Source organism: Macrotis lagotis, chromosome 2 (genome assembly GCF_037893015.1).
Source record: "Macrotis lagotis isolate mMagLag1 chromosome 2, bilby.v1.9.chrom.fasta, whole genome shotgun sequence".
Taxonomy (NCBI): domain Eukaryota; kingdom Metazoa; phylum Chordata; class Mammalia; order Peramelemorphia; family Peramelidae; genus Macrotis; species Macrotis lagotis.
The window spans coordinates 301,359,985-301,387,864 of NC_133659.1; positions in this window are offsets into that span (position 1 = coordinate 301,359,985).

Sequence of the window (27,880 nt, forward strand, 5' to 3'; positions counted from 1 at the left end):
CTCCTCTTTTGACACCTGAAGAAACTGTGCCACAGAGAAGTAGCCGAGCTGTTCAAGGTCACACTGCTCAAAGTTCCAGAGGTTGAATTTAAACTCTCTGACAGATTCTTAATTTGAGATCTATGCACTTTAAAAATTATTATTTTGATAATTGCATTCCCATATAATTACCTTTTTTGATAATCCTATGTATTTTATTTTATGTATTTCAAAACTTTATTCTTAAGATGTCCATAGACTTCATCATATTGGCAAAAGTTTGCAACACACAAAAGGCTAAGAACCTCTACACTAGGACTTTTGATACTATGGGAATCATTCTGTAAAGAAAAGGGGGTGCAGATTTAGCTAATTTAATTGTTCTGAGTTTTCCATCTTTTCAGCAAGGTCCTTGAGGCCCAATATAGCCAGGAAAGAAGGTAGGATTTCCCACAGAGGTGGTCAGAACAGATAGAATAGAGTAACCGTAATTGGGCACTTCTGGGAACATGATAAATCAAATAGATATGTGACCTACAGGATGGATTGGCATGAAAATACATGAAAAGGTGATAAGACTGTTTGGAGCTTTGCTGCAGTCATTGACAAAAGATGGGATTCCTCTTAGTGTCAAATTTGACCATTTTCTAATGAGGTGCATTAAGGTTTTCTGAGCAGCCCTGCCTCAAAAGGATATATGATGGGGATGAATTAGGGCAGTGGCTTTGTTTTCCTTGGCTAAAGAATTCAGTAAATCTGTCATGGAAATGAGTGTTATGTGCTTAAGGCAGAGGTGGGTTCTCATAGGGCTTGGATGGGCATGTACTCCCTGAGTCAATGGATATTCATTTTCTGAGTCATCTTTCAGTGTTTGGAGGAAGATGGTATTTTAATGGAACATATTTCCTGAGGCCATGAAATAGTCAGCTTTGGAAATTCATTAAAAAATACCTCTAATTTTTCCCTCAATGGTAGATAATAAATATAGAGATATGAGAATGTTCAGCTGACTGGTGAGACCAGTAGATCTATCATAAAGCTTCCAAAGGCCATTGGAATCACTAGCAAAGTTAACCATAGTAATGGTCACTAACAGAGGAATCAGACAGTCTGCAAATGGAGGTAGAATTAAAATACCCAGAAAATGACATTGGCTTCCAGGATGGTGAACATTCCTGATGGAGAGGAGTCTCCCAAACCCAACCAAGGGCTACAGCCAAGGGGAATGTCATTAGGGTTCTATAAAGGGAGAAAAGAGAATCATTTAACCATCCATTTCCTATTCATGTGCTTCAAAACTTGTGTGCTCTATAACAAATGTTCTTTCTGTTCCTTCCTAGCAAGTACCCTTTTCTAAAACCTAGCCAATTTCTATTGTTTAACTGATATGGGGATTCCCACATGGGAACATGTGAGCAACAATATTAAAAGCATTAAGATTCCCCTAAACCCTAAGAGGAAAAGAACAAAAGTTTCTCTCTGGGGTCCCAATCTAACAATATAAATCTGAATTGCCTAGAAGTGTTGTGACACAAACAATAAATTTAAATTTAAGATTAAACTAATTCCTCATTAATCAAATACTAGACAACAAATTGACATTTTTTACCTGCATGTGTTGGTATCATGTAGAAAAATCCATAGTTATTATATAGCCCTATGTAAATCACTGCATTATACAAGAATCTTAGACAAACAAGTTAATTCATTGCTTCCATCTCATTTACTCACATAGACACTCATTCCTATGTGCATGGATGCATATACTCATCTATCCAATTTGCATTTAGAGTTTCTACTGTTCATAACACTTTTCTAGATATTCGAAGGAATAAGCTTTTTAATACAGTCCTGCCTTCCAACATCTTACAATCTAGTTGAGATGAAATTGAAATGTTTCAGTAGCAATAGAAGACCTCTAATAATGTTTGATCCTTCATTTTGAAGAAGACCATGACATCGGGGAGGTCGTGCCATGACAAGCACATGAATTAGATTTGAGTGAGGGGGTGCTGTGCTAAGTCACCAATCTCACTAGAAGACTTCAACATAACTGTTTTTTTTTTTTTTTTTTTAGGTTTTTGCAAGGCAAATGGGGTTAAGTGGCTTGCCCAAGGCCACACAGCTAGGTCATTATTAAGTGTCTGAGACTGGATTTGAACCCAGGTACTCCTGACTCCAGGGCCAGTGCTTTATCCACTGCGCCACCTAGCCGCCCCACTACGTAACTGTTAAAATGGTTTTTCTTATCCTAGATCTGACAATGAAATTCCCTTCTCAATAACTTCCAAGGGTTAGGGTCCTTACCTTTAGGGTCTTACCTTTAAGATCAACTACAGATTCTTCTTTTTAAAGACTCTTCACAACTTATCCCCAACAGAAAAAACTTAATAAATGTTCATTGATTAATTGAAAAAAATTCTTAATGAACTATCAGAAAAAGGAGCATAGGTAATAAATGAGTGCCATGGAAATATAGAGCAGCAGATTCAGAGAATAACAGGAGCACAGAATTTCAGAGTTACTGAGTATCTACTCCCCCCCCAAAAAAATCCTACTAAAATATAACAGGCAAATTTAGTATGACATTCACTGAAATCTCTTGATTTAGCATTAAACTAATAAATCTTCTTATATATGTCATTCAGATTGGAAGTATAGGGTCTACTTATGAACCCACTTTCACTTTGCTCAGCTCAGGAGATTTAACCTGCTCCATTTCCTGACTCGGGTCATTTTGCTCCTCTTTAGGTAATTTCCTAGAGGCTCACCCTATTCGTTTTGTGCAGACCCCTAATTGACTTATCCCATTAAGTTATTAAAAACTCAAACACATGAGGTCTGCCAGGCTCAGTTTCTCTAGTAGCAGGGATTTTATGACTGATTTTACTAGCATACCCTTTGCCCACTGAACTATCAGAAATATATATATATATATGTATACATATATATATGTATATATATATATATATATATATATATATATATATATACTTGTATGGATAGGTACACTGGGTGAGGCACTTTAACTTCTTTCTGCCTCAGTTTCCTCAACTGCAAAATGGAGACTGTAATAGCACCTACTTTCCCAGGGTTGTTGTAAAGATCCATTGAGATATTTGTAAAGTGCATAAACACTAATAAGCAATTGCTTATTCCCTTTCCTTCTTCCCATAATATACCATAATAAACTCAAATTTGATATGTGACCTAAATATAAAAGGCCACAGTATTACCAAAAAATAATGATAAATAGAAGAGAATGAGATCAGATAATTTTTATAATTATAGCTAAGGGGAGGATTTTTAATAATAAAAGGAATTACAGAAAATCATAAAAGATAAAATAGATACTTTTTATGGCAAAACAAAAAGCTCTTGCAATAATAAAATCAATAAAAGACAAGATTAGAAGAGATATTTTAGAGTGTGAAAATGTTTGCATCAAATTTCACTCATTATTTTACTCTAGGAAAGTCAATTATTTTATTCCCCCATGAAATTCTATAGAACTATAACTTCAAAAACAGTTACTGAACTACGCTGGTAGAGGGAATTTCCTCATTCAACAATCCATATGCCAATAAATTCACCCATCTGATCCACAAAAATTACCTATGAAAGTGAAATCTGATATTCAAAATAAACATAGAATTAACCTAAATATAATAATGTCCCAGATAGAGAAGTGGTCAAAAGATAAAACAGTTTTCAAAATATTTCCAAAGTACAAATGTCATCATAAAAACTTACTGCAAATTCTTAAAAATAAGAGAAGTGAAAACAAACAAATCTGTCATTTATTTTCCCTCCATACAAATTGGGAGAGAGGAAAAAAGATGAGAACGATACTCAGTGAAGGGCTATAGGAAGACAGGTTGACTGGAAAGTCATTGTTCTGAATGCAATGTTAATAAATATAATGGAACAGCTAGGTGTCACAGCTAGGAAATAAGACTGTCTGAACTGGTGGTAAGAAGACCTGAGTTCAAATCCAACTTCAGACACTCACTAGCTGTATGACTCTAATATAAATCTCTTAACTTCTCCCTGTTCCATTTCCTGACTTTCAGTCATTTTTCTCTTTAGGTGCCTTGTGCCCACCATTTCCCATTTCCTGGAGGACTAACCATAAATATGTTGAAGTTAATGCAGACACTTCATTCATTCAGCCCACTGAGTAGCTCAGAATTCTTACATTGATGAGGTCTGCCAGCTTCAGCCTTACCAGTGACAGGGATTACAGGCTAACATTGAAATGTTAATAGCACCTACCTCTAAGAGGTGCTGTGAGGGCCAAATGAGATAATAGTTGCAAAGTTCCTGGCACAGATTAAATGAATAAATATCAGCTATTATTTATTTATTTATTCTGCAAGGCAATGAGGTTAAGTAACTTGCCCAAGGTCACCCAACTAGGTAATTATTAAGTGTCTGAGGCTATAGCTAATATTTTTAATGTAATACTATCATGGATCAAGAAATAACAACTATGAGGAATTCAAAGAAACAAGAGAAGACATGTATGAACTGATGAAAAGCAAACCAAGTAAAACCAGAAAAATATCAAATGAACAATTGTTAGATTGATAGCAATTTTAAAAATCATTAAAAGGAAAAATTGAACCATAAAATGAACTCTGAATTATTTAGTATGATTGAGAATAGACAATGAAAATTCATTTTATCCTTCATGACAAGGAGGTGAAAGACTAATAGGATAGAATTTTGAATACATTGTCAGCCAAGTTTTTTATATAGGATGTTTTTCCTTAATTGTTTTGTTTTGTTTTTTTGCCTACTTTCAGTCAGCATATTCTGGGTCATGCTTTGGTCCTTCCCCCTTCCCACCCCATATGGAAGCAGCAAGGAGGAAGTCATTTAGAAAGGAGAGTTTCTATACTTGCTTTTTTAAAATCTTTCTGTCTCTACAACATGCAACATGGAGGAATCCTTCTCCAAGAACTCCTATGAAGGACAAGGTAAAGACAGCTATTTTTCTTCACCATGGCAATCGTAGGAGCTTCAAATACATGGATGCTAAAATGTATATGTTGGCTTAGGCAAGTCCAAGGTAGACCTTGGTCCTTTTTTGGGGGGTGGGGCAGGTTATTTCTTTTCTGAGTATGGGTGACTGAACAGGTACTGTGACATAGAAGTTTTCAGTTTTGGAAGTGAACTTGTGCGTTTGAGATGATGGGAAACCAGGAGGCATTGTTTCTTTCTTTTTGACTTTGAAATGCCACCATGTGACAGAGGACTGGTATTTAAATTTTGATTTAGTTATTTACTGTCTGTGTGAGTATAAAGAATAATGTCTCCTTTCTGAGATTAATATCTTCACCATTCAAAAGAAAAGAATGGACTAGATGATTAATAATGTACCTTACAGACAAGGAGACCAGGGACCAATTGGATGGAGTCCATTGTTAAATTTTCAGTGTGAGCATTTATATCTTGGAGATTGAAAAATACTACAAATCAGGACTTGATTTATCATTTTTAGACAAGTAATAAAGAAAATTATTAAGATGAAATTTAAAAGTGGGTGTATACATTTTTCTCCATAGAAATTAAATTGTTTCTAAATACTCACCATTTTATCTCTTTCAAGATCTAACATGATTTTTCCTTACTAACTAACATTTTTCTCCCTATATGACTTCAATTGCCATGAGCTATCTGAATCACAATATAGAAGGTGTCAAATTAGAGAAGTGAAACAAGTACGATTCTGTTTTTTTAATTGTTCAGTTATCCTGAGCCATGTTGGTGGCTAATTGCAGTTATTAGTGAACTTGGTAAGGACCCAGACTTAATCATCTTTAAGATTCTCTCTCTCTCTCTCTCTCTCTCTCTCTCTCTCTCTCTCTCTCTCTCCCTCCTCCCTTATCCCTGTTGTTTTTATGACTGTTTACATTAGGAGGAGAAGGTTATATAAATAGCAAAATGTTCCAGCATTTCTCTAAGAATCAGTGAGCCCATTGTAATGATTTCATCCAAATCCCACTGCCACCTCTAGCTCCCAGCTACAATTAAAACCCACTTTCTTTTGTTTTACCTCTGGAGATGAAGAATAGCTACTTAACACAAGCTTCACAGTATAGATTCATTTATAGAACCTTAAGTCCATCTCAAATGTCTCATCTTTAGGCTATTTCCCTTGCTTCAAAGCTTCTAATTTTTAACTTCTGTCACTTTTTGCCGCTTTCCTTGAGAACGTCTACAAATCAAGTGCCTATCTCCTGTTAAAGCATCCGAAATGTGAAAAACGGTGCTTCCTCTCTGCTCCTTTGCTTTCCATCTATGAAGTCCAAAATGCTAATTGTTTTCTTAACAGTAGTAGTAAGCTATTGTGATAGGTTCAGCTCCTGAAAAGTATCATATCATCTCAATGATCTTTAAAAAATATTGTTAATTCTTTTTAATTGATTTTTATTTATATCTTGTTTTAAACCTCATCTTTATTTATTCTTCTTTTTTCTCCCAGAAACCCAAAACAAAAAATGTGAAAAGAACAAGAGAATAAAAAGTATGCAAACTGGATAAATACTTTGGAAAAAATATGACATTACACACAATATTGTACATTTGTTACTCCACCCTTACCCCTATCTTTCCTAAGAACTAAAAGTGTCTTTTCATATCTTTTCTCTGGGACCAAACTTGTCCTTGTAATTTTGCAAAAATCATTTGTAGAGGTTTTGTGGTTGCTGTTCTTTTTTTTACATTGTTATAGTTATTGTGTTTACTGTCTTCATGACTTAGCTTACTCCAGTTTGAATTAGTTTGTATAAATTTATCTTTGTCTCTCTATATTAATCATATTCAATATTTCTCTTAGCAGAGAAATATTTCTTTATTATATATATATATATATTACATTTTGTTAAGGAACTTTAAAATTGATAACTAGCTATTTTGTTTTCTTTTTTCTATCACAAAAAAATGCTGCCAAAACAACATTTATATATATATATATATATATATATATAGATAGATAGATAGATAGATAGATATATAGATATAGATATATATATATATATAGCTTTTCATCAATGATTGACTTTGGTTATATGTTTCAGAGAGCTATTATTAATATTTATTAATTAGAATTAAATGGATTATATTAATCAGAGAAATCTCTTGATTAGTGGCTGTTTTAGCCAGTCTATTTGCATAATTTAAGATTGTTTTCCAGAATGTGCTAATTCACAACTCCACCAACAATGGACAACAATGCCTGCTTTTCCACAAAACTGGCAAAAATGAGAAAAGATGGAGTCAATGCTGGAGGAAGTAAAATCTCAGCTATTTTTGTATTTATTATTAGTGATTTAGAGAATTCTTTCACATATCTATTAATAGTTTGAAATTTTGCTTTCAGAACAGTTTCTTCATATCTCTCAATCACTTATCTATTGTGAAACAGTTTTGGTCTTTTTTCTGTTCATTGTTATTTATTTATTCATAGACAATCAATTCCCATCTTAGATTGCTAAAATTATCTAAACTATGACTTTCATATCATAGATTTAAAATTGTAAGGGATCTTCAGGTCCATCTCATCCAATCATCTCATTTACATTTGCAAATCATCTCATTTACATTTGACAGACTGTCAAAAAGTTTAAGTGATTTTCTCAAAGTCACACAGATAGGAAGTAGCAAAGCCGGCATATTTAAACTCAGGGTTTCTGATTTCAAATCCAGAGTACTTTCCATCCTGCCACACTTCTCTCCATCAATCTTCTATTGGCTGTCATCATGTCATGAAGGTGATATTGTGAATTATTGAAAGAGCTCTGGAAATGTAATCAGAAGGAATCCAACTCTAAAGTCTGTTGCTGGTTGTCCTTCATTCTTGGTGATATTTTGACTTGCAAGTGAATTGGGTTTAAATAAGGCAAAATTGTGCAAAGTCAGCTTTACTGTCTTCTCCAGAGTTATTGGAGTTCAGTGACAAGGCAAGAGACAAGATAACTGGAAATGATCCAGTGATGTAATGTTTACTATCTGTGTGACCCTGTGCAAGACACTTGAGGTTCACTTTCTTCATCTCTAAGATGACTATCCTGATAGCATCTACCTCTGGGTTTATTGCAAGGATTGAATAAGATAGTGAATGAAAAATGTTTATCAAACCAACTCATCATTTCCCACCAGATGTCCTGCTTACTCTCCACTCCATGAACATCAGACTTCCTCCAAGATAAGTTCATCACCTGAAATTTTATCATCATGGTAATTGGTATCCCACTTCCTCTCTCTAATTGGATGGTAGAACAAAAAATTCTTCCCAAATCCTCCTTTATAGAGGATAAGAATTTCCAACCATCTCTTCATTTCTCACCAGCAACTTTGCTTATTTCCAGCTCTAGAAACATCATGTCCCTGCCTACAATTCACTTTTTTATGTTCCTTTTGTGTATTGTTCTCCTCAATCCTACTGTAAGCTCTTGAAGGCAGAGACTGTCTTCTTTTTCCTCTTTGTTTTCCTAGTGCTTTGAACATTTATTGACTGTTGACTCTAAACCACAAATTTCCATTACAAATGATAGCTAACATTTGTAATACTCTAAGGTTTAAAATTACTTTGTCCATATTAATCTCATATGAGATATTATTATAGGCATAATTATTTGTTGCTATTATTTGCAATTATTATCATTGTTATTCCCATTTTATAGTTAAGGAAATGTTAGCTGAGTGTCGCACAGCTAGTTAAGTGTCTGAGGTAAGATTCACACTCACATCTTCCTGACTCTAAGAGCAGCATTATATCCACCACACCACCTACCTGTTTCCATTATTAATAAATATTATCCTAACAATTGAATAGCCTAGCTAAATTTGGAGAAGGTCATCATTTGCTCAGCTACAGAGAAATGAATCTGGGGCCAAAACAATACTTAAAAATTATTGACAAAAGTCCAAAGGAGTTGTCATCACTTTGGAAGAAGGGACACCCACACTAACAAAACCGCAGATCCATGAAGTATTGAAAATTTTAGTTTTCTCTTGCAGACAAAAGAAAACAAATGTTGGTCCACACCACGTAGTTGTTAACAGTATTTGTCAACTGAAGAACACTGTTAAAAAACACCTCTGAACACATGAGAGGTATTCTTACAAAATCAGCTAGAAATGTTGAGAAAACTGTAAGCTCAAGTTTAAAATAACTGAAAGAAGGTTCTTATGCTTTCACAAAAGAAAATCTTTCATTGCTTAAATACTTTATTTTTTAAAATTCAATATATCCAAAACATATAACAAGAAGTATACAATATACATAGCATACCATAGAATTAAAAACCTCACCAATATGCTAATAAATCTGAACCTGTATTCATAACTTGATATCCAATTATGTTCTATTTCTTATTCAAATCAATTTTCATGTGCTGAGAATAAAGAAAAATGGAAATGGTAAGATAAAATTTTATTACAAAGTAAAATATTTGATATATGTATTTATTTGTATTTAAAGTTCATTTGCATAGATAGAAGAAAGAAAATATTATCAAATATATCTTTTTCAATTGATATGCCTAATCTTTCTAGTGGGATGATTAGATCATAGTTTTTAGAGTTTAAAGGAAACATAGAGATCATCTATTTACATTCCCTCCCTTTGCAGAGGGGAAAGAGTATAGAAATTGTATGAAATGAACAAATAATAATTTCTTCCTCTGCATCATCAGTCTCTATTACTAGACAATACATTTGACAAGATAGATGGAAAGAGGGGCAGCTAGGTGGTGCAGTCGATAGCTCACCAGCCTGGAGTCAGGAAGACCTGAGTACAAATCCAGTCTGACACTTAATAATTACCTAGCTGTGTGATGTTGGGCAAGTCACTTAACCCCATTGCCTAAAATAAATTTAGAAATATTAAAAAAAGATAAATGGTAAGAGCCAGCATATAGAAGAAAAATAGAAGAAAAGATGTTATAAAAGATGTTGATAGATTGAAAGCTATTGGGACACTGTAGGCAGCAGGATGTCTCTAAATGGTTATCCTTTAATTGCTGGGACTCCATTTTCTCACCTGTCAAATTAGGGTTGGAGGCATTGATTGGCCTGGTCCATTCCCATGATTTGTCTGTTCCACCTTGAAAATTCTGGATTCTTGATCTGGATACCTGTACAGTGTGATCAATCAATCAATGAACTTTATTAAGTACCTATTATGTAGCAGACATGATGGTAGATACTGAGGATAGATATATAAAAGTGAGACAATTCCTGACCTCAGTTTATTTTCTAACAAGGAAATATGGCATATATATATAGGAGAATGGTGGCCAGGAAGGGGATTTTGGTCTAGATAGTCAAAAGATTTATGAAAAGAGCCATAAAGGCTCTTCATAAAATGGCCATGTTCTTTCCCGTTGCAATGCTAGGGAAGGAAGGAAGGAAGGAAGGAAGGAAGGAAGGAAGGAAGGAAGGAAGGAAGGAAGGAAGGAAGGAAGGGAGGGAGGGAGGGAGGGAGGGAGGGAGGGAGGGAGGGAGGGAGGGAGGAAGAAAAGAAGCATAGGTTTGTATGTGCCTGCTACCTTTGTAAATTTGGTCCTAAAAAAAATTAAATTAAACATGTTAACCTTCTGAGCTTGTTCTAATAAAGGACAAATGTTAGCCTCCGGAGTTTGGCCTTGAGAAAGAGGAAAATAAGATTAGGTTTACATACTCATTTATTAATAATTCTCTAAGTTCAACTGCACAGGCATGCATCGAGACCCAGCAAGAAAGCTCCCAAAATAGAGTTTGGGAAAGGAATTCTTATATCATTCCAATATCAGAAGGTGGGATCTGAAAAAGTTAACTCTAGAGTTCATCAAAGGAGCAGTCTTCAACTCAGGATGTAGTTAGATATGAAAAATACTTCCTAGAATGAAGGTATATCCAGGAGGACATGCCAGGAAATATGACTCCTCCCAGGATGTCTATGCCTTATTGGGTAGGATAAGACCAAAACAAAACACTTAACCTTACCCCTCCAGTATGTTGGTGCCCCCCAGTGATCATTGATATAATGGGAAGATTCATATTACTAGAGGTCAACAGTACTTACATAATCTATATATACCATATATATTGTGAAATATATTCTTGCATAAATTTATGTGCATATACTTATGAATATATAGATATATGTTTATAAATACATATGCACACACATATAATCACACACCTGTAATTTAATCTATAAAGACACCTCCTGGAAAGGAAATTTACCATCTGTTCCACCATTTAATATTTTAGTTGACCGAGAAATTTTGAGATTAAATGACTTGCCCAGGATCACACAGTCTTTGCATGTAAGACATTAGTCTTCAGCCTCTAGTAATCCTGACTTCTAATCTGGATCTCTTCATTAGACCATACTGCATCTTATGTTTAAAAAAAATAACTACTGTAATTTCTAGGATTTTTAAAACAAATGTGTAAATCTCCTCAGAATGATATTAACACTCCCATGGTGGATTTGCTTTAGGGAGGGTAAAATATTGCAAGAAGTTGCTGAATAATCTTCACTAATAATTCACACTTCCAAAGTGACAGCTCCATTATGAGTCTGTTGCTATTTCTATTTGTGCAAAGGTTTCATTTAAACAGAAAGATGCTTGGAACAGTTTTTTTCAAGTTCTCCAAAAAGATGCAAACCCTCTCCCCTTACTTTTCAGTGGGGAAAAAAGTGCCTTTTGTTGCTTTTTAAAAAACATGTGACCTTTGATTAATAGAGTTTCTACTATTAATCCAGGCCACCAAGGCAACAGTGTTTGGCAGATTAAAAATAAGTGTAACCTTTTAAAAATCTCAGGCATTTCTGGAAAATGTTTCATGTCTTTACTTTTAATTTTATCTTACTTTGCTAATTTCAAATTAGGAAATGTGAATTAATAAATAATTAGTAAAATTTAGTAAAAACTAAAGATATTTACTTTATCAATTTTAATTCACTTCTAATTTTATAGATATCTATTTGCTTTGTATATTTTGTCTAATATATAAACATATATGTGTGTATATATATATATATATATACATATATATATATATATATATCAATAATGTTCAGTGAATAGAATTCAAATCCTGGCCAGTAACTGGTAGTCTGTCCTGGCAAATAGTCCTATGGCAACTTCACAACTTTCCTTTCATCACTACTAACTACTACCTGGTTAAACAGACCACAATAGCTTTGTATAAGAAGATCAAAAAGCAAACAAGCAAAAAAAAAAACCCCAAAAGTCATCGTTCCTGAGAAGCTAATAGAATTCAAAATTAATTTTTTGATGGCTTTGATTAATGTTAATTTAGCTACATTGTAACCCCTTGTGTTAATTACGCTACTGATCAGGTTGATTATATAAGGACCTTGCTACAATTATGCTTTCTTATATAGGCTCATTTCTCTTTTCACTGTCTACCTTAATTATTTTAACAAGGATCTCATATGCTACTACTAATCAGATTATTCACCACTGTCTGTTTTAAAATGTCACAGAGAGTTGGGGCATATTTATTAAGCTGGAGTATAATGCATCATGGGAAAAGATAAAAATGTGACACCAATATAATCACTAATAATAATTAGTAAGAACTAATGAGATAAATTGTTTACGTCAAAAAAGTCTAATATTATCAGGAATGATAAATAAGTTGGGAAATGGGACTTGACCTACCTTATAATGATGGTACTCAAAAAGTTTTATGTGCTTATAATAATAAATATTTTGTATACTAAAGAATAGATTATAATGGGATATGAAATTGGGAGGGGGGTTGAGAAGCAAAAACTCAACTTACTTTATTTTCTAGTAGACTTAAATTTAATTGGAAATATGAAGAAAATAGGTCAAATATTGGGAGATTGAACACATATAAATATGTACAAGATCATATCCCATTAATAATAATAATAGCTATCATTTACATATTTGTGTGTCTGTATGTATATACTTGTATATATCTATATCTATATCTACATATATGTAGGTGTATGTCACCTTAAGTTTTGCAAAGCATTTTATAAATACCTTATTTTATTTTCATAACAACCATGTGAAAGATATTATCCCCAAATTTCAGATGAGGAAACAGAGGCAGGCTGTGTTTAAGTCTTCCAGGATCACATAGCTAGGAAATATCTGAAGTTGCATTTGAACTCAGACCTTTCTCCAGGACCAATATTTTATCCACCATGCCACTTGCTTGCCAATAGATTTATTTTAATTTTTAAATATCTCTAGTACATATAGCAAAAATAATAATGATGTAAGAGAAAGAGATTATGACTACCACCACAGCCCCACACAACTATGCATCTCAGTTGATGTAATCATAGAATATATTAATATATAGTTTACTATCTAAACAAGATGCATTTACCTAGATCCCTTGACCAGGTAGGAACAGGTCTGCTTCAATTAAGAAAATATATTACTCATAGTGAAAGGGAGTTATGAATTAAACCCTGAGGAGATCAAGGTAAGACACTACTGCCAATATAAAATCTCCATCATGACTGTTTAAGACCTTCAGTCTCACATCCCCAACTGTCTATTAGATATCTCAAACTGGATATCCTGTTGACCTCTCAAACTTAATCTCTAAAATAAAACTCATTATTGTTCCCACTAGACTCTCTCCTCTTTGCAGGTTTTCTATTATTGTTGAGAATTTTACTATTTTCAGTTTTCCCAAGCTTACAATCTCCACACTAACCTTAACTTCTCACTCACACTCATCCCACATTTCTAACCCATTGCCACATTTATTACAGCACCTTTTCCATATGTCATCTTCTCTCTATATGCATATCCACCACCCTGGACCAAGCCCTTATTGTATTAGTGCAATGGCTAATGGCTAACCTTCTTGTTTCAGGTCTTTCTCCATTTCAATATATATTTCCCTCAACTGCCAAAATGATTTTCCTAAAGCACAGATCTGACCATATCATCTTTTTTCTCATTAACTTTCAATGTCTTCCTGTTACTTACATTTTCAAATAAATAATCTTCTGTTTAAATTTTAAAGCTTTGCACAGTTTGGTCCTTTCCCCACTTTCCCAATAGAAAGTGATATTAGCTTTCTAATTACTCCTTGAACATCTCACTTAAATTCCCAAATATATGCCTTTCCATTGATTGGCCCCATGTCTAGAAAGCTTTCCCTCTTCACCTCAGTCTTCTAGTTTCTTTCAAAATTTAGCTCAAATCCTGTTTCTGCAAGAGGTCTCTGCTCTAATTCTATTCTCCCAATTTCTATTGCCTTCTTTCTTGGATTGTCTCATATTGACACTCTCTATATTTTATATCTACATATTTATTTGCATATTTATCTCCTGAATTAGAATATGAACTCCTTGAAAGGAACCAAGGCTTTTGTTTACTGTTTTGACTTTTTTTTTAATCTTTCTTTGTATCCCAAATGTTGAATACAGTGACTGACATATGGTAAGGTATTTTAATAGAGGTTTACTGACTGACTGAGTCTAATAATTATGATGATGATAATGATGATAGCACTTTAAGACTTAAAAGATGCTTTACATTTTAACTTATTTGATCATAATGATCCGAGATAAAGAATAACAAATAATGAATATTTATTTTCTAGAAAATGACATGCAGTTACAAAGACCAATTGAGCTGATCTATGAATATACAGTTATTCAAAAAGCACTTCAAATTGACCATGAATATTGAAATGGCCTCTTAATGGGTGTGCTGGCCTCTTATCTTTCTCCTTTTTTTCATTCCATCCTCCACACTGCTGATGAAATGATTTTGCTTAAGTGAAAGTCTGCCCATATTATTCCTCAACTCAATCAAAACCAGTGACTCTATTTCCTCTAGAATGATGTAGAAACTTCTCTATTTCCCCTTTAAAGTCTTATAATAATAAATACTTTGTGCACTAAACTTCCAAAAAAGATACATACTCAGATCTTGGGCAACTGGTTCCATCAATTCCTGGCAAATAGAGGCAGAAGAAATGGAAGCACCTTACCTTTCTGGCTTCATTATGCATTATCTGTCTTCCAGAGGAATTTGATATTCTCACCTCTCTGAAATGCACTCCCTCCTTGGGCCCACCTCATAAAGCACCTCTCCTCTTGCACCCATCCATTTATCTTCAACATGAAGTCTTTTTTTATCCTCTTTACTTGATAGTACCCTCCTTTTCAAATTACCTTACATTTGATTACTTTTACATTTATTTATATTTACTTTCTGTATATTTATTCTACATATGTTTATATCTGTATGCTTGGTCTATTTCATAAGAATGGAAGGTCCTTTAAGACAGGGATTATTTCATTCCTCATAGTTATAATCCGAGTACCTCAGAGAATACATAGCCCAAAGAGGATAATTTAATACATGCTTATTGAATGAATGAATGAATGGAGTTCAGAATTGGAGGTGAAATGGATTAGTTTGCTTTTGAAAATAATTCTTTCAGCAATCCAAAGTTACCCTCTAGCCTAAGTAAAAAAAAAATCTGTTTTCTCATTGGTGATATATAACTTCATATCATGGAGGATCACAATCTCTGAATAATAAACACTTCAAGTTACCCAAAGTCCAATAAAGAGTTGAATGGTAAATTCGCAGAGTTTGCAACATGTATAAATAATAATATATTCAAGAGTTTGTATAAAAAGGTGTCAATAAAAAATGTATTCTCAGGAGAAGGGCCCTTAAGAATGAAGGAAAAGAACTAGGAAAGTATGCATGCTCTATAGTCAAAGAAAGGAGACAGAAAAGTTCTAACATGGAGGATTGATCCCCCATAGATTATTCAAGGGCATGAACTAGAATCACACAAGTTGAAAAAGAATAAATAGGTTATGTATGATCTGCATTTTTTGAAAGAGTAGCCACATCAATGAGATTACAGATCCATTGCAGTATGAAGACCTTTGAAATTTCCCATCCTCTGATGGAAAGACAGATTTAATTTTGGACTTGTGGTTTCACTAGTGTGGGAATTTTCTCCCCTGATGAAAATTATAACCTATCTATAAGGTGAGATCCTAAGAGAATTACTAAAGTTTCATAGAGGTTAAGTGACTTACTCATAGTTGCACAGATTGTAAATGTCAGAGGTTGACTTTGAACCCATACCTAACAGGCCAACACTGGAGTCTGGTTAATGAATAGGAAATTAGTAGTTATAGGAGAAGGTCATTTTTTTTCAAGTTAAAGAAGTAAAATGGCATATATGAAAAAATGAAGCAAAATGATATATAACAAACATCATCAGAGAATGTTGTAGTGGGAAGAAGATTGTATGTCATAATAGAGAATTAGATCACATCGGGGCACATAAGTTCACCTCCTATTATAGACACTAAAAAGCTGGTGACTTTAGGTGAGTCACTTAACCTTTCTAACCCTCAGTTTCCCAATCTGGAAAATGAGTGGGCTGATGAAATCATTTAAGATTAATTTTAGCTCTAAGTCTATGATCCTATGATTTGGAATTAGAGAATATAAATTTGAATCCTAACTCTGGCACTTATTAATGTAGACAATTTATATTTTCTAGTTCAATGTTCTCATCTATTCTAATAGACTATTATTGTTGGCATTGTTGTTCAGTAAGTTGAATCTTGCTTCTTCATGACCCCTAGGACCAGAGCATGCCAAGCCCTTTAATCTTTTGAGGTCTGTCCAAGTTCATATCCATTGATTCCACGTTTCTATTCCCCTCGTCCTATGTTTTTTTCCTTTTGCTTTCAATCTTTCCCAACTTGAACACCTTTCCCAAAGAGTCCAATATGTGGTGAAAGTAGTGAAGCTTTAGTTTCAGTATTGATCTTCCAGGGAATATCCTGAATTAATTTCTTTAAATATTGACTGATTTGATCTCCTTGCTGTCCAAGGAATTCTCAAAAGTCTTCTCCATTATCACAATTTGAAAGCATCAGTTCTACAGGTCTCAGCTTTCCTTATAATCCAATTCTCATACATTATTACTGAAAAAAAAATATTTTGACTATAAAGACCTTTGTTGGCAAGGTGATATTCTGTTTTTTAGTATGCTGTCCAGATTGGCCATAGCCTTCCTTCCAAGGAGTCTTTTAATTTCATGGCTACAGTCACTGTTTGATCCCAAGAATATAAAGTCCTATACTGCTTCCATTTCTTCTGCCTCTATTTGCCAAGAATTGATTGCCCAAGATCTGAGTATGTATTTTTTTTGGATGCTAAGACATCTTTTTATACTTTCAAGACAGCTTTTTACATTCTCTTCTTTTTACTGTCCTCAAGAGGTTTCTTGACTCCACTTTCTGTCATGAGTGATATCTACTACCTGGATCACTGCCTTGTCATAGAAAAAGCCTTGTGTAGCTCAATCACTGTGAGCTATACTATGGGGGGGGGGTAACACAAGATAAACAGGTCATAGGGAGAGTGTTCTGGACAAAACATGGGCTACTGACTTCCAAGATCCCTTATAATTCTAAACTCAAGCTCTTCCAAGCTATAATGCTATGTAAAAACTGTAAGAATAAAAATAAGGAAGTTTGAAGCAGAAAGGACTTTGGTACAAAGTATATGACATTCAGGAGGCAACATCTTTTTTTCTTCATCACTTATAAAATTTTTAAGGAAAAAAAACCAGGGGTGGCTAGGTGGCATAGTGGATAAAGCACCAGCCCTGGAGTCAGGAGTACCTGGGTTCAAATCCCATCTCAGACACTTAATAATGACCTAGCTGTGTGGCCTTAGGCAAGCCATTTAACCCCATTTGCCTTGCAAAAACCTAAACAAACAAACAAACAAACAAAACTCTTCACATAATTCTTCCTTCTCCTTTCAGGTCTATCAAAATGCCCCCCCTCCTCTAGGAAGCCTTCTTTAATCACTGTTGTTTACCCTGGTGATGTCTTCCTCCTCTGGATATAATTTCCCATCATCCAATAGACATTAACATTCAGCTCCTTGTTTATTAAGTGATATTTATTACTATCTCTGTTCAAATTTCTCATAGTATTTTACCTGGAGCTCTTTTTTCTCATACATATTTTCCATAATAGTATACCTGACCTTTCTCTCCTTCATTAAACCTTAAGTTCCTTGTTTGTTTTGTGACTCGTCCAGAATATCTTCTAAACAAGAAGTATTTAATAAATGACAGTTATAATTTACATAATGATCACGTTAATAAAAGGAAAATGACCCTGAAAGTCTTCAGAATTTTGATCAATGAAGAAACCAATTCTGATCTCATAGGCCTGGTGACAAAGCAAGCTTCCTAATTCTTACCAAAGAGGTGATAGATTGCAGTTTCAAAAGGAAGCATGTACTGTAAGACTTAACTCAATGTGTTGATTTGTTTTGCTCAACTGTACTTGTCACAAGGAAGCATTCTATCAGGTACAGGGCATTTAATAGAATTTTTTTAAGTGCCAGTAAGAAAAAAAAAAGCTTACACAAAAGGGGTTTTAAATAAATATTTTTATGAAAGTACGTCTCATCTCTACATCTGACCAAGGAGAAATGAATTTAATTTCTTATTTGTATCCCAAATATATTGCATACCTTATATATTGATTGACTAACTGACTGACTGATAATTAGACCAAAAGAATAAAGAGCAAATTGATGAAACCACTTTTCATTGGCAGAACATTATATTTGAGGAACACCAAGAAAAAGCAGTTTTATATAGCAATTTTCTTTAATTCATTCTAGCTACATGAAAATTGAATTTAATAAGAAATGGAATATCATTGGAAATCAAGTTATGATTACTTATAGAATATTTAACAGGTCCAGATTTAATAGCATATTGGTGAGTTGTTTTTGTTTTTTTTTAATTCCAATGTGATATGCTATAACAGCATGAAGCATGAATACTTTATTATTAATCAACTGGAAGCTGTCATTTACATAAAGAGCATTGACAACCTGTGAATCATTTTAAACATTGCATATGCCTCAGCAGATGACTGTAATCACCTTCAGTTATAGCCTTAGCAATGGATGAATCTTAAGATTAAATCTCACTATGTCTACTACAGTCTATGACAAAGGGTACATAAGCACCCAAAGTAACCTTTTTCTCTCTTTACTCTCCTTTCTCTTTGCTTTTCTTCATTAAAAAGTAGCTACTATGTGTCTGCAGTCATTTTTTTTTCCTTAAAATAACATTCTTAAAAATCAGTAGGGAGGAAATATTGTATTAATACAACTATAGATGCTATCCAAAAGTGTTTTTGTTATCCTGGATTTGCCTTTGAGGGTATAATCTTCCTGCAAATCTGCTAGCTGAAGCTGTCTAGCCTTTGTCTGGCTTCAATCAGCTCCAACAAAGGCTCTGAACACCTTTTTCACTGGTGGAGGGGAGAAACATTGGTTGTGGCTAATAGGAATCGACATAGCTTGCTGACGGGTGAATTTAGGCAAGTTCACTTGAGTTGAAACAAAGGAGTGTTCTTGGCAATCCTAGCATGTGAGCTTCGACTCTTTCCTCTTACCAAGCTAATTTTCAAAAGGCTGAAATAGTCCCTAATGATCTGAAGAGCTCCTGAAATACAAATGTCCTGAAGCAGGATTTATGAGACATTATTTTGATGAATTCAATTATATGTGAGCATGGATGTGAATAGGTACACAGAGACCTCAATCTTACCTCCTCGCCTAGCCCATTTCCATTATCATTGTCACTGTCAATGCCAAAATTCCCAGAAGCCACAGTCACAGGGTCAAGGCTTCCTGTAATTACAAATAAATTACCAAGTAGGTATCTCTCCCTCTTAAGGGTCACTCTTCTTCACAGAGAGAGATATAGTAAATAATTATGAATCTGTGAGGGTGGTATGGGGCAAAATGAGATGTCCTCAAAGTCATCCTCCGTCTATTGAATGTGGCCCCAAACACTATCATCATCTATCTATTGTGCTCTACAAATTAGCCTCATTTCTGATCATTTAGATTTTTTAAAAATTCTAATTAGAATATAACTCATTTATATGTTAAAGAAATAACTACGAATTCTCTGTTATATTTTGGATCAAGGAATATTTCTTCCATTGATTATTATTCACTAAGGTCAAATGGAAGAAACTTGCCTCAGACTCCAAATCTAAGCTAGAGGGCAAAACTTTCCTATGGGTGGAGTAAAGCAACATTTTCATTGAACTTGGGGAAATAAAATAAAAGGATGGGTGCCATATAATCAAATGATGGGAAGTGAAATACTGGCAGATAAGAGGCACATAAAAGGGAAACAGGGTAAAGGAAGATGGATTAATATGTCTTGGGATAATAGATAACTGTCCTGGAAGCTAGTTGAATATGGATTCAAATCTTCCTTCTGACATATACTGGCCATGTGAGACTGGATTACTCATTTAACTTCTCAAGGTTCTAGATAATGCTATAATCATCATCATCATCATGATCATAAACATTTATATGACCAGCAGGTCACACATTCCCCACCTCTACTCTAAAGCATTAGTAGAAGTTTCCTCATTTGGCAGCTCTCTGTACAAATGAAATGTAGGTTTAGTGTTCCTTTCCTGGTAGAATTGCTTATGCAATTGACATATTACAAGAAAAATTATTGAAATTTAGGAAATTCAATGTGAATCCACAAAATATTCAGAGAGGTAGGATAATGAATTTTTTTTTAATTTTATTTAAGACAATGGGATTAAATTGCTTGCCCAAGGTCATACAGCTAAGTAATCATCATGTGTCTGAGGCTGAATTTGAACTCAGGTCCTCCTGACTCCAGGGTGCTCTATTCATTGCCCCACCTAGCTGCCCCAAGGATAATGAATTAATCAAATTATGCAAGCAAGCAAGAATAAGTCCTTCTTTGCTCCTTCAGTAGGAAGCAAGGTTTCCTTTAATTCTTTCAAGTTAACAATGCCTCTTCTAACTTTAGGTCATGGAAATAACATCGATTTTCTAGGAGCACAACAGAAACAGATTTTTAGTCATAATTCCAAAAAAATGGAAAAATTAACCCCATATAATAACCATTATTTTATACTTCCCTATGAATCAAGAATTTCTGAGCAATTTTTTTTTAAGTTTTTGCAAGGCAAACGGGGTTAAGTGGTTTGCCCAAGGCCACACAACTAGGTAATTATTAAGTGTCTGAGACCGGATTTGAACCCAGGTACTCCTGACTCCAGGGCGGTACTTTATCCACTACGCCACCTAGCTGCCCCTCTGAGCAATTTTGATAGGGAAATGTATGAGTGGAGGGAGGAGAGAGGGATCACAAAATCCTCGAATTGGAAGAATTTTCAATAACCATCTATTCTAGTCTAATTTAAACTTGGGCAAGAATTTCTTTGGTAGCATTGCTGAAAAGTAGCCAACTAGTCTCAGGCTGAGTGAGGACTTACCTGGGATTGGGAAGTCCATCATTCCTGAAAGATTCAATCCAACTGTAAGACCTCCGTAATTCCTAGGAATTCCCCCCATATATCAAGTTTAAATCTCCATCTCCATCACTTTTGCCCATAGCTTCCAATACTATTTCTGATATCAAAGCAGGTTTTTTCCCCATGTAACAGTTCTTGAAAGCATTGAAGACATTTATCATGTTTCTTCTCTATTTTTCTTCTCCGGAATAAACAGAATTTTAACATGGAAAGAGAATAGAAGTCTTCTAGAGCATCAAAATTATGAGGATGCTGACAGTATAAAAATTCTTGAGCTTAGTCCCTTTTTAATCAAAAATAATTAAGTGAAATGAGTAACTACCCAGTGACACATTTGCTACTCCCCCCAGTAGGCCACACCCACTTTCCCCTATCTTTTTCTTGACCTGATCCAAGACAGATTCTTCCATAGGCGACAGACTCTTAGTATCTCAAATCTCACTAACTAGACCTTATATTCTGAGATCTAGGACCTTTTGCTCCAGTAGCAAATGAAAGGTAGTTAGGAAAGAGCCCTTAACCTTAATTTAGAAAGAATTTAAATCCAACTTCTTTGAATCTCAATTTTAATAAATGAAATCAGACTAGATCACTCTTTCAACACTATATCTATAAATTTGTAGACAGTTGGTGAACTAAAAGCTCTAGGTTTCACTGATGGGTCAAATGATATTCCTGCTTGGGGTGATAGAATTTAGAGTCTTCTTGAACGTAAGTACCTAAGGGACTATTTATTGGCTACTGTGAGTGTGGATTAATAGAACACAAAATATATAAAGTTGAAATGTAGCTTAGAGGTCATCCGGTCCAACCCCCTTTTTAAAAAGGATGCCAGGTATCTGCCTGCACTTGTACAAGAAACATTCTCCTTGAATGATATTCTTATGGTGGGGAAGGGGAGGTGACTCATGTGAAACAGTTATGGAGTAAAGGAGATGGAAAAATAGGAAACTTTTTTTTGAAAATGTGACCTTGACTTCTTTTTCTAGCCTGACATACTAGACTAAAAAACTCTGAAATAAAGTTCTTAGCAAAATGTTGATAGTAGTTTCCCTTGATTTCTGAACTTTGCTCATCCCTTAGAAAAAGCTAAAGAATGTTTCAGAGAAAGCAAAACAGGAAAGTTCATTCTCAAAGTGCCTGGAGCAAATATGGCCCTTGGGCTCTCCAGCCTATTCTTTTGTCCAAGTCAATAAAATATATAGGTCTATATCTGGTATGAGTCATTTGGTCTGACAAGATTCATGCATACCTAGCCCACATTTTGTGCATATGGATGACCAGACTATAGAAAACTAGAATTATAAGTAAAATTAACTTCCTATATTCAATAAAATTTTGTTTCACATATATTCTGATTCACAATACCAATAAATCCAGAGGTAACAAAATTCATATACTATTAAGGAATTTCAGCATCTTGCCAAAAAATATCCAAGGTTCATTGAATTCTGACTCCAGGACTAATGAAACTGCATTTAATAAAAGGAGAAACTTCCTTCTTATTTGTTTTCCCCTAAGCCATAACTAGAATACCAAAGGAGCTTAAAGGAATACATAAGGCTTCTATGAGAACAGTTTGAGGGAATTATAGAGCAGAGACACCTTCCTCACACTCCAGTTTCTTTTAATTTTCTTTATGTATATTCAGAGATCTTCAAAGAAAAGTTTAATAGTAGCTTCTATCTGAAAAGCATTTTAGTCTTTTGGTTGACTAGAAATTCACCATGAGTTAGTAGGGTAATGTGGTAGACCAAAAAAACTATGTGATTTTGGTTTGCATTGAGGGGCAAAGCTCGCAAGAATAGAAGTTGCCAGTTCTTTGGTTGCCGGTTCTAAGAAAGAAATAGTTAAATAAGAATCTATTGAGAAATTAATTCAATATTCCAGATGCAATCCAATTAGTATTGATTAGGCCCTGATGTGGCAGAATCAGCAAGATTTGATAATGGATTAACTATAATTGCCATCTTCAACAAATTTCAAATGTAGGCTCTCTCAGCATTTATACCACTACCACCCTCATCACCTCTCTCCTAGAGTATTATAACCTCTCCTAATTGGTTTCCAAGCCTCAAGTCTCTCATTCCCTTTAGCCTACCCTTCATACTGTTGCAGAAGTAATAATATTACTTAAACACAAGTATTACCATGTCACACAATTAACTTGTGATTTCCTATTGTCTCTATGGTCAAATGTAAATTGCTCTTCTGAACTTTTAAAACCCATCATCAACTGAATCCAATCTATCTTTCCATCAGAAAAACCCATCAGCAGTTAGACCCAATGTATCTTTTCTTTTGAAAACCCATCACCAACTGGACCCAATTTATCTTTCTGTCCTTATTGGATATTATTTCCCTTTTTCAGTTTTTATGATCCATTCAAACTAGTCTTGTCTCTGTTCCTTACATTTTGATACTCCATCTATGATCTCTGTGACCATGCCATCCTGCCTCACAGTGATGCATCTTGTAACAAGAATCCTTTTCCTTCAAGATGTAGTTAAACCATTTCTTTTTGACTGAAGGCTTTTCCAGTTCTGCCACTCCAACACTGTCAGTATCCTGCCTCCCAAACTACTATTTTGTAGATATTTGTGTTTATTCACTTTATATTTTGCCATACATTTTATATGTGTACTTTTACCCCCTGTCCTTAGGGCCTTTGCCTCCTTCTGATTGGAAAGGGTAGAGGATGGACAATGGAAAGATCTTCCATTTAAGGAAAGGACCCAGGATAGGGGGTACTTTAAGGGATTATTGGCTGCTGTGAGAGCATGGATTCATAGATCATAAAATTTTAAGTTGAAAGGTAGCTTAGAGGTCCTTCCTCCAACCCCCTTCTTTAATAAAGTTAGGAATCTGCTTATCCAAATAGAGGGACATCATAATTTCTCAGCCAGATATTTTTTTCAACTCCTTTGTTTGCCCCCCCCCCCCAATATACCATGAGTTCTTTGATGGCAAGTTCTGTCTTTTGCCTTCAATACTTAGCATAATATCTGGCACATAGTGGACATTTAATAAATGTTTACTGATTTACTGACTGAGTGGTTGACTTTTCTATTAGAGAATAAGCTATTTGAGAATTGGAATTGTTTTATCATTTATGGGGAAATCTTCTATGACTACCAGAGTAAGCAATACTCAGTAGGTACTTTAAAAATATTTATTGGGGTGGCTAGGTGGCACAGTAGGGGTGGCTAGGTGGCACAGTGTATAGAGCATTGGCCCTGAGTTTAAATTTGACCTTAGACACTTAATGATTATCTAGCTGTGTGGCCTTGGGCAAGCGACTAAACCCCATTGCCTTGCAAATAAAATCCTAAAAATTCTATATTTGTTGATTATTGTCTTTGTTTTTGATGATTAGAGAAGAGCAGACTCAGGATAGGGAGTGGGGAGGATAACTATGTTTAAATTTTGAGGATATTGTGTTTATATATAATATGTATACATACATGCCTGTGTATGTGTGTGTGTGTGTGTATATATATATATATATATATATATATATATATATATATATATATATATATATATATATAGTGGAGAGACAGAGACAGACAAAGAAAGAGTGATAAGGGAGGAAATGAGGTACCTCTAAGAAATGCCTTCAAAAATAAAATAACTGAACTATAATAGAATCAAATAGAAATCTTAAGTAATCTAATCTATAAAAAAAAAGAAAGAAAATAGATCTAGCTGCAAAGAAATTACCAAAGGATAAGAGGACATCCTGGTCTGATAGATCCATAGGAGCATTCTATCAAACTTTTAAAGGACCAATAATTAAAAAATTATTCTCAAAAATGAGAGAATGTATCCCACCAGAATCCTTTTGTGAGACAAATATTGTCTTAATATAGTCTAAGCTAGGGCAAGATAAAACATGGAACAAACATTGTTAGGCAATATCATAAATGAATATTGATAAAGACATTTTAAACAAGATCCTATCAAATAAGACTACAACAATTTAACCAAAATAAAACATGTATCAAGTAGAATTTATAACAGGGATACTGTAAGAATAGTTCAACATTAGGAAAATAATCAATAAAATTAATCATATTAAAAATGAAAATATTAAACATCACATTATCATCTCAAAAGAAGCAGAAAAAGTCTTTTCTGCTAAAAACTGTAAGTATAGAGAGACTCTTAAAATATCACAAAAAACATTCATTTGAAAGCAAAAGTTAGCATGATATGTCATGGATATACATGATAACTTTTTCTAATAAATATAGGAAGGAAGCAATAATATCCATGGTCACAAATATTGTTTAATATAATTCTGGAACTGCTCTAAGAGCAATAAGGCAAGAGAAAGGAATTACATAAAGTAATAAATAAATAAATAAGGTAAATTTGCTAATGATATGATGGTTTAGTTGGAAAATTCCAGAAATAAAGATACCAATTGAGAAAAATGACAACTTTAGCAAATTATAGGCTACAAAATATATCCTCAAAAATAAAAAAATTCTACATAATGATAATAAAACATTAAGAAGCAACAATAGAAAGAGAAATCTCATCCAAATAACTACAAAATACATAAAATATCTGAGAATCAATAACCCAAAGTATGCAAAAGACTTATAAAGATTCAATTACAAAATGCTCAATATAGAAATAAAAACAATCTAAATAACTGGAGGAAAATAATCAAAACAATACTGAAGTTTCATCTCACATCCTACAAATTGACAAAAAAATGCCCCCAAAAGGTCAATAGTCAAAGTTGGAGGAATTGTGAAAAGACAGGTACGCTGATACATTGTTATTGGGACATAGTGCAACCATTTTGGAAAGCAATTAGGAATTATACAACTAAATTGATTAAAATGCCTATACCCTCTGAATCAGAGATCCAAAGATAAGAAAAACTATTTAGCACTTTTTGTCATAACTAAGAATGAGGATGGTTTTTGTCTTTTTATATATTTCACTTATTTCTTTTTAACTTATGGCATAGAACAAGCAATTCTATAACACAGAATAATTGAGAAATTATTGCACATGAAACTGAAAATTACTATGCCATTCTTATTAAACATATAATCAAACCAACATATAAAATTTTCTCCCCTTCTCCCATCCTAGAGAAGGCTACTATTAGATACATTTAGCTGTATAAGTATATACCTATGTATATAAAATTATTCCATTTATCTATTTATCAATTCTTTCTCTGGATGCATATAGCATTTTTTTCATATGCCCTTCATAGTTAATTTGGAATTTGTGATAGTCAAAATTGCATTCATTCAAAGCCATTATTAAAACAATATTTGGTATTATAGTACACAATGTTCTCTTGGTCTTGCTCATTTTACTCTTCCATACTCTGTGCATCTTTCCATATGTTTCTAAGATCATCAAACTCACTATTTCTTAAAGAACAGTTCATATCACAATCATATATCACAACTTGGTCAGCCACTTCTCAATTGATGAGCATAGCTAAGAATTGTAAACATAGTAGATGTGATCAATTTGAAGAATGATTAAACAAAATGAGGAACAGGAATATAATGAAAAACTACAGTGCTATATGAAATGATGCTGTGAGATGACTATAGCGAAGCATGAAAAGATATGCTTGACTTGCTACCGAGTGAAATAAGCAGACTAAAAAAAATGCACAAATATTGCAACAATGTAAATGGAAAGAATAAAAGACCAAAAATGTATAAAATTATAAATCCACAGGTTTCTTCTTTCACATAATGACTAATATGGAATTATGTTTAACATAGTCATACATGTATAACCTATATCAGATTAAGGAGAAAGGGGAGGGAAGGGAAGGAGGGAGAAAAAACGTGCAACTCAAAATTTTACAAAAAAAATGAATGTTGAAAATTATCTTTGCATGTAGTTGGAAAAATAACTAAAACAAAGAAGACTGTCCCCAGGTATGCTTTTAGATTGTTTTTAATGTGTCAATTTGTTATTCTGAATACTTTCCCTCTAAAATTTACTAAATTTTCATATGAGATGATTCTCTGGGAGAGGCAGAAAAAAAGAGTTGCATGAGATATCATTGCGATGTAAGAAAAAGAAAATATAAATAACATTTTATAAAAAAAAAGAAAAGAAAAGAAAATGGATGAACCCTTGATGGTAACCAGAGGGCAAAGTTTCAGAGAACCAAGGGAACAGCTAGTCTAAGAATGAACGGAACAGAAGAAAGACTATATAGCATGGCTAAGGCTAAGATTTGACTAAATGGGTTTCTGGGTAAGAACAAAAGTCATTATAAAGAAATGTAACTCTGAAGTCACAGGATCTGGGTTTGAATGTTATCTCTGACAGTACTTGTTTCATTTAAGCAAGCCACTTGACATTTTAGGACCTTCATTTCCTAACTTTTTTTATGAATATGTTGGACTAGATGGATGCCAAGGTTCTTTTCTATTCTAGAAAGTATTATGAACCTATGAACTTGAGTATGAT